The sequence below is a fragment of the Myodes glareolus genome, chromosome 3, assembly GCF_982192425.1.
Source record: "Myodes glareolus chromosome 3, mMyoGla1.1, whole genome shotgun sequence".
Lineage (NCBI taxonomy): Eukaryota > Metazoa > Chordata > Mammalia > Rodentia > Cricetidae > Myodes > Myodes glareolus.
The window spans coordinates 48089283-48099173 of NC_142028.1; positions in this window are offsets into that span (position 1 = coordinate 48089283).

Below are 9891 nucleotides of genomic sequence, written 5' to 3' on the forward strand. Positions count from 1 at the left end.
CTTGCCAGCAGTTGTATAGAAACATATCTTTCTTCACTGTTTCTTATAATCAGGAATATATTTAATTATTTTGTTTTACTCTTTCTGCCTACAAGTAAAAAAGGAATTGAAGGAAAAATAAATAACAAAGCCAGCTTTTAACTATATTATTTTTTTAACGTGTCAACTACAAAGGTAACAAATTTTAATATTAGTTTTATGATTTGAGTCAGATATTTTAAAAACCTCTCAGTAATCTCAAAACCTTTTTAAAAATAATATTATGAATTAATGAACCAATTGAACACTTCTCTATTTTGTTTCTTAAAGAATAATTTGAAAATAATTTCAATAACTGAACATTATTTTTCTTTTACATTTTTGGTTCCAAGAATCTAACCGATAACATTTCAATGTGTTAATCTCACACAAGCACAGAACTACATCCTCAGCCTTGGAAAATATTTGAACTAAATTATTATTGTTCTTTTTATTTGATAATTTAAAATAAACTTTTTGGAAAAAATGTTCAAAATCAAAGTCTAAGAATTATTTTTATTTCCTCTCTAGAATAAATGTGATTTTAACAAGCTTAACTTCAACAAAATAGAAAACACAGCTGGCTATTTAATTAAATGCCCATTATAGTTGCTCTTCCGAGAAGGAGAAAGTTAGCCAAATGCACGTGAGAAATTAAAAAAAAATACAAAGCACAGAAGAGATTCTTTTCTGAAAGTTGTAAGTTGTAATATATACTTTCAACACTGGAGGATAATTTTGTAAATCTCCTGGTCATTTTAATTCTCATAATTTCATAGTCCCTGGAAGCAGATGGAGCCTGAAGTATTTGAACTAGTTCCAAATTCAAGGTTAGTCTGAAACTTGTGCTTTCATATATCCTGTGTGCATGAGGTACAAAGAGAGCAGAGGGAAACATTAACATCCAGTTATTTGGCTAATGGTGATATTTTTTTTTTAAAAAAAATGTTCCCTTGCCATTTTAAAATTTCCCTTAAATGAAAAAGCATTCCATTTTGAACTGTTTATTTAAAAAAAGCCATGTATATTATCTTCTCAGAATAGTGCCCAAGACACTGGCTGTATCTTCCCACTCTCCACACTCCATTTTGCTATCAGATCATAAATGATATGAAGAGTATGACTTTCTTTCCTGACAAAAACAATACTGTTGAATAAATCCCACTGGAAAGACAGAATAAAGGTTCACCAGTCTAATAAAGCAGGAGAATCTGGGTTTTATGGAGAACTCAAGGTCTCTTGGAATGCTCCCCACACACTCAACATGTAGGACCCTGTTCTTAAACAAGATTACTTTCCACCAATAGCTACAGATGCATATATCCATTATGAAGGCTTAAACTGAATTCTTAATCTGCTTTTAATTATTAGTATATACTAAGCTATATTATAAGCAAATTATACTTAGTGCATTGACAAATAGTAGTTCTAATAATGAAAGTGGTATCAAATCATATTGAGTAGGTTACAAAAGAGTTAGGATTTTAAAACACCAGATATAAAGAGATTTTACTTTACTTATTTCTTTTAAACATGAAAACAAGATATAATTGGGTAGGAATTGCCCTCCTCAGAATGAGCCTGTGTGTAGTAAGTAGCATTTTTAGAAAAGCTTCTGGAGAACAGAATACGAATGACTCTTCCTTCAGTCTGCTTTTCCACTTCAATGTTAGCAATTGAGAAAAGGATAATAATTTTATTATAGGAAGACTTTCTTAGTTAACACTTATAAATGATGTCACATTTATTTTGTTCTTAAAGATTTTAATCTATAAGAAAAAATAAATCCTGCTACAATAGCAATCTCATGTAAATTCTGGTAGTAATTATTAACTATTTTTCCTATACCATATATCCCCAAAGAAACTTTTTATAATAAATATGCAAAAGACACATATAGGAAAGTTTGCCAGGTCACTATGTTTTAGTATTGATGGAACATTCTGTGTCTCGCTGAACAGCTCTGTCCCAGCAGCCATTCCCCAATATATATATATATATATATATATATATATATATATATATATATATATATATACAGTGAGTTAATATTAATTACAATATTTGGCCAATAGGTTAGGCTTGTTTTAAGCTAGTTCTCATAGCTTAACACAACTCATTTCTTTTCATCTATATGCTGCTCCAAGGCTCATTAACCTAATCTACATATTTCCCATGCTGCTTCTTCAACCTCTTATGGAATATCTCCTCAGACTCTGTCCTTCATCCCAGTATCTTCAGTTTGATTGTTCCAGCTAACTTTATCCTGCCTTGCTGTTGGCTAATCATCTTCTTTATTAACCAATGAGAGTAATACATATATACAATGTACAGAAGGATTATTCCACAGCATTTCTACCATTTTGTCTAATAAAAAGGAATGCTTTAAACTTAAGACCTTAAAACTATATATAACAAAACAGTTATTAGTAAGAATTACAGTTACAGTAACTAGTTTATTTGTATTTTGCAAAATTAAAGAAAATATTCTATCTTTTATCTTTGTGAGCCCAAAGTTTTGTATCTAATTTATCTTTTATCATAACTAGGGAAAACTATAATTATACCTAACTAAGAATTAAGTTCTTTTTACTTTGGATATACATAACAAACTATGGCTCTTTTTTTACTAAAAATTTCCACTTCTCCCATTTCACTCCCCTCCCCCCACTCCCTCTTTCCCTCCTTCTCCAGGCCAAAGGGTAGTCAGAGTTCCCTACCCTATGGGAAGTCCAAGGTCCTCCCTGCTACTCCCAGGTCCTGGAAGGTGAGCATCCAAACAGACAAGGCTCCCACAAAGCTCATCCATGCAGTAGAATCAAAGCCCAGCGCCATTGTCCTTGGCTTCTCAGTCAGCCTTCACCGGCAGCCACATTCAGAGTCTGGTTTGATCACATGCTTGATCAGTCCCATTCCAACTGGCTTTGGTAATCTCCCATTAGATCTGTCCCACTGTCTCAGTGGGTGAATGCATCCCTCGCAGTCCTGACTTCCTTGCTCATGTTCTCCCTCCTTATGCTCCTCACTGGGACCGTGGGAGCTCAGTCCAGTGCTCCAATGTGGGTCTCTGTCTCTATCTCCATCCATCACCAGATGAAGGTTTTATGGTAATATGCAAGGTATTCATCAGTGTGGCTATAGGACAAGGCCAGTTCAGTCACCCTTTCCTCTGCTGCTCAAGGAACGAGCTGGGGACATCTCCTTGGACACCTGGGAACCCCTCTAGAGACAAATCTCTTGCCAACCCTAAAATGACTCCCTTAATTAAGATATATACTTCCCTGCTCCCACATCCACCCCTCCTTCATCCCGACTATCCCATTCCCTCAAGCTCTCCCCATCCTCCCCTTCTCCCTTTTTTCCCCCATCTCCCCTTACCCCCACATCACTCGCACCCCCATGTTCCTGGTGCGGGAGAATTATCTGTATTCTGTCAATCATATTTTAATAAAACGCTGATTGGCCAGGCAGGCAGTATAGGCGGGAAAGCCAGACAGGAAGTAGGGGTGGAGCAAAGAGACTGGGAGTATTCTGGAAGCAGAAGCTCTCCCTCAGCCACTCCTGCGCAGACCACTGAAGAGGTAGCATGTAACTTGCCCAGCTGAGAAAGGTACGGAGCCATTATGGCTAACATAGATGAGAATAATGGGTTAATATAAGTTATAAGAGTTAACAAGAAGCCTGACCTAATGAGCCAATCAGTTTATAACCTTATGGAGTCCAGTGTGTGATTTCTCTTTGGGATTTGCCAGCTGTAGGGTACCGGGCGGGAACAGAAACCCCAACAAGCCGGCCCTCATGCTACATGTTCCCAACCCCTGCCCAGCAATTTTGTCAACTTCCAATATCTAGGAGGATAACTATATGTTTTTTCTTTAGGTTCACCTTCTTATTTAGGTTCTCTAGGATCATGAATTATAGGCTCAATGTCCTTTTTTATGGCTAGAATCCACTTATGAGTGAGTACATACCATATTCCTCCTTTTGGGTCTGGGTTACCTCACTCAGTAAAGTGCTTTCTATTTCCATCCATTTGCATACAAAATTCAAGATGTCATTGTTTTTTACCGCTGAGTAGAACTCTAAAGTGTATATTACCACACCTTCTTTATCCATTCTTCTGGTTCTTTAATCACTTCAAAATTTGCTGCATATGACATTTAAAATGTTTAAGTTTTCTGCAGTGAACCACAACCATGCCAAACAATGACTTTTGAAATCTTCAAAAGGAGGATAAGACCCACATCAATGATTCCACCTGAATAGTGACAACACCACTAAGCTGATAAACACCACCCAAAGATCAGGTTTGGACTACAAACTGCTCAGGAAAATTTCAAGGTGACTAGCAGAGATGCTTCAGCCTCACAGACTACTCTAGCCAGGATTTGAGATAAGCCCTGTGTTTTTTTTTTTATTCCACAAACTGGACAACAAATGTTACATCTAGATTTCCCAGGACTTGACAGTTATCCCATTTTTTACCCAGCGTTCCCTAAAGATGCCATTGCTCCAAACAACAGGAAGAAATTTTAAGAACATGGTACCCACAATCCCAAGAGGTAGGGTGGGCAGTTTTTGGTCCATCAGTGGATTATGAATATTTATCACCATTTAAGGGGGTTAGTTACAAGTTGTAATGGTCAAGAAAAAAGCTTAACAAAGGAGAAACTGCCATTGTCCTGACTTGCTGACAGTATGCTGCCTAAATTGGACAAGCACGACACAAAAGAAAGAGACTGCCAATCTTGGCCAAAACAAAACAGGACAGTTCCTCAAAAATCCTGTCTGATATCTGGGCCTGTTCGCCAGTGATGGATACCCCAACATTGCAGAGGAACCTTGAGTGGCGATCCAAGCAGCCAGTTACTTCTGTCATATCTTAGGTTTGGAAGTTGCTTGCTTTTCACTTCCTGTTTACTCAGGTAAGAAAAAGAAAGTATGTCCTATTTAGGTCTCTGATGGAGTTAAAGATTAGATAGTTATAGTTATAGTTTTCTTTGTTACTAAATCCAAAGAAAAACCTCACAGAAGAGATTTAAAGTGTATAGGTTGAGAGATATTAAATATAGTTTTGAGTTGGTAACATAAGTTAGGATAGAAAATGAATTAGATACAACACTTTGTACTCACCAAGATAGGATTTCTCTGAATTTTTCAAATGCAGATGGACTGGACATTGTTAATATAATTCTTGATCATATACATTTCTATATAATTATTGTACTTACTGTATATAGTTTTGCCATGTTAGTCAACATCTTTGCTTTTTATTTAGACAAAAAGAAATGTATGAGTATGGTAAGTTGGTTGTGTTTTGACAAATAAAGCTTGCTTGGAGTCAGAGGGTAGGGGTAACCATGAACTAACCAAAATTAACCATAGAGGTTTGGAGGACTGTAGACAAAGATGAGACAGGAAGTAGCAAGGCAGGGCTCAGGGAGAACTTCGGCCCTTTTGGACAGAGGAATGGAAGAGGGAGGAGGTGACTGGTAGATTTTCTCGTTTTCTCTGATATTTCAAGTTCTTTCCACAATATCTGACTTGTTATTTTTATTGATAAAGGGTAATTAGATTAATGCTTCATTTCAGTTTTTATAGTTATTCTCTGTATTTTCCTCACATACCTTATCAAATGCTGAAGGGTAACCAAATTTATTAAATACTTTTTAAGTGGTAGATAGCGCAGACTAATATCATTTGTTTTATGGTAAACAATATCTTCCTTTTTCAATTTTGTTTTTATGCTTGAGATTAGAGATGTATGTTTTTTAGCAGGCACATCTATAAAGTCTCAGAAACATGGATGTATTTGTTTTTCATCACTGTGGCAAATATATATCCTGGGAGAAACAATATATTTGGGATCATAGTTTTAAAGCTTTTAGTCCATTACTGACTAGTTCCATTGCTCTAGACCACAGTGACTCTTAACCTTATGAAAGAACTTCATGGGTGAATAGAGTTGCTTCACAATGACCAGAAAAAGACATTCTTCAACTTTGTTCTGCCTCCTATACCATTACCCTCCAACAACGCCATCAATTTATCAAAAATATTACTCTATTGATTAGTTCATATACCTCAGGAACCACTGACGTTCTCAAGCTCATTTTCTAGTTCACTGATCTTTGGAGGATATTACAGAGTCAGAAACACAGGGAATGAAATTTAGAGAAACAGAGAGATGAGATAGAGCAAAGGAAAGAGGAAGAAGGGACTAGAAAAGGTCTTTTCTAGTTTTATTGCAGAAAAGATAAGAATGTAGGAAACAATAAGGAAAGAAATGATAGGCACATCTATCTATGGTTTTGTTTGCCTGTGGTTCCACTTGCACCCAGCTTTTCTTCCTACCACAGATTTCAGTGACTGCAGTTTATAAACACCATGTTTATAAAGAACTCTTGTTTCTGAAGTTATTGAAACTCTAACTGGATTTATATTACCTATGATCACCTAGGTTCAGATCAGTATAATCTTTAGAGAATGTGGCATAGTCAAATATATAAATTTGAAAATAGCTCACAGTTTATTCAAGTCCTGGTCTCTTGAATCCGCAAATATTATTTGTAATTCAGAGACTTTCCTGATACAGTTAAATCAAGGATCCTGGTGGGAGAAGTTCTGCGTTAGCAAACGATCCAACTAAGAAAATCACAAGTCAAATGACTTCCATGCTGCACTTCTATTAAACATTTAGAGAAGAATTAATGCCAATTATTCACAAATTGTTTTTAATAAATTCAAGTGAACCAAGTTTGAAAGAAACATTATGAGACAAATTTTTGGATATAAAATTCAGGAAGTTGAGTATAGAGTTGTGTATGCCTATAATCACATCACTCTGCAGTTAGAAATAGTAGGATTTCAAGTTCAACGATGGCCTGGGCTACATAGGAGAACTTTTCTCTTTTCTCAACCACACACACACACACACACACACACACACACACACAAAGAGAAAAGTGAGGTGGAGAAGATGTTCAAGAAAGACGTCATGGTAGCTTAAATAAGAATGACTTATATAGGCTCATCAATTTGATATCTCAATTGGTAAAACTCAGCTGGTGTTCCTCAATTGATCCTCAACAGGTAGACCTGTTTGGGAGGAATGTTAAGATATAGCATTGTTAAAGCAGGTGTATCACTGGGGACAGACTTTGATGCTTCACAGGACTTGGTTTATTCTCTCTGCCCCAACATTAGCATAATAAAGGATAAAACTATGTAGTGTTATTACATGAAGATAAAGAATCTGATAAACTGTTCAACTTCTTGTAACAAAACATGTGAAGAAACTAGATATGCTAGAAAATCACTTCAACATAATAAAGGTAATGCTGAAAAATTACCTAAAGACATAATGCAGTAAAACCTATAAGATCCCCCTGGAGGATAAAGCAGAAGGTAAAGATGTTCTTTCTCCTCATTCTACAAAGCATTGCCAAACTTAGATAGAACAACAAGGAACTGACATAATGTGATGAAATGGAGAAGAAAGTATGATTACCACAATAGCATACACACACAACTCATCAATAAAGTTGAAAATTCAAAAATATGTAATGTCTGAATGAAATAAGTATCACAGACATGTGCTGTAAGGTATTTGAAGTAGTAAAATGATGATTTCCAGGGACTGGTGTGTAATACAAATGAGACGCTGCTACTGAAGAGTAGTAATGTTTCAGTCATTCACGATGGACACTGTGTGCAAATATTCTACAATTTAACTGGAGTCAATAATACTTTACTAAACAAATATAATATGTGAAGAAGGTATGTTTCATATTACGGTACTTAATATAACGAAGTCAACAGAATAAAGTTAAAAAAGGAAAAAAAATGTCACAGAAAGTGTTGATGGTAGAGGATAAAGTCAGTGCTGGATTGAAACTATGACACTGTTGATCATTGATATAGAAGACTTAGAAGGGAAACAAGTCAATGAAGACAGTTGTGAACATAAAAGAGGCAAAGATATGTGCTTCTCCCCGCCATAGTGAAAATGCTTCTAGACTTCTGACATCCAAAACTATAAAAGATTGCTTTTTTCAGCCACCATGACTGAGGTAATTTGTTATATCATCTAAAACAAAGAATATATCCCTCCCAAAACTTGTAAATAATACTCGAAGGGATAAGTGAAATGGCAATGCCTTTGTTAAGACAATGAATAATTACATTTAAAACAGAAAATGGGTAAGAGGACATAGCTTACTCAGTAAAGTGCTTACCAGAAACACATGACAAGTTCAATCCCCCAAACCCTTGTAGAAGTGGTGCATGGTAGCCCATCCTGTGCACTAACACTGCAGTGGTACACGTGGCTCTCTGGACTAATTGTCAGCCAACCCAGCTTAATCAATGAGGCCTGGTTCTCAAAGAGAGAACTTACCTATTTATAAAAAGAATGAGGTGTACTTCTCTTTAAAAGTGATGCTAAAGTTGGACCTTTGGTCTCTGTAGGATCATGCATATGCCTACACACATATTCATACACGCAAATGCACACACAAGCACAAACACATACACACAGAGAGACACAGAGACAGACACAGAGTCACGCATACACACACACACACACACACACACACACACACACACACACACACACAGCATAAACTGTTCCCTGGATCCCCTTGATCCCCTTATGTTGTCTTATTGCTATTGCTAGAACTTCAAGCACTATATTGAAGAGGTATGGAGAGAGTGGACAGCCTTGTCGTGTTCCTGATTTTAGTGGAAAGGCTTTGAGTTTCTCTCCATTCAATTTGATGATGGAGGCCCGCATTGGAGCACCGAACTGAGCCCCCCAAGAACCAAATGAGGAGCAGAAGGAGGAAGAAAATGACGAAGGACTGCGAGGGATACTATCACCCACTGATACAAGGGGACTGATCTAATGAGAGTTTACCAAGGCCAGATGGACCATGACTGAACGAGCATGTGATCCAACCAGATTCTCTGAATGTGGCCGGATTTTCTGAATGTGGCTGGCCTGCAGTCTTTCTGAGAAGCCATTGACAATGACACTGGGACTGGTTTCCTCTGCATATACTGGATTTTTGGGATCCAGTCTGTTTGGATGCTCACCTTCCTGGACCTGGAGGGAGGGGGAGGAACTTGGACTTCCCACAGGGCAGGAGACCCTGACTGCCCTTGGGGACAAAGAGGGAGGAGGAGAGGGAGGGGGGGAGTGGGAGGGCATTGGGAGGAGGGGTGTAAATGGAAACTTTTTATAATTTAATAAAATTACTTTCAAAAAAAATTGTTCCCTGGATTCTTCTTCTTTTATCACACATGCAGATGAGAAGAAATTTTAACCACTCCAGAACTTCTAGCTTAAGTTCAGAGCAATTTAACCTTTTGGGTGTTCATTTTTTCTTGTATTTTATACCTTATTTTTCTATTATCTCTATACACTATGTAACATTCATAGTAACATGATTTTCATTCAGTAAAATCTGGCATCAAGTAAATGCTAGAATTAATAGAATAAAAGATATCTATGAAATAAATCAGTTGTATAACTTTGGAATTCAAGGAATTTGGAGTTTGAGTTTGATTTTAATTATTTTAAAGCATTAATCTGCATCATTTCCATTGAGACGGACCACTGTCTTAGTGAAAACATTTAATTTGATTGCCATTTCGTGCCTTCATACTTGAAATTCAAATACAGATGATTTAAGACTTGTGCTAACTTCAGAACCCATTATTTAAGAGGCCACTTGTTCTTATCTCCTTTTTTAGGTCATCTGCTATATAAAGAATATGAAAGTCTGTAGACATGAGAAGCAATGTTAAAAGCACAGAGGTAGTGATGGGGGAAGGAGGCATTTAAGAAGTACTACCTCAGATCTATTTGAG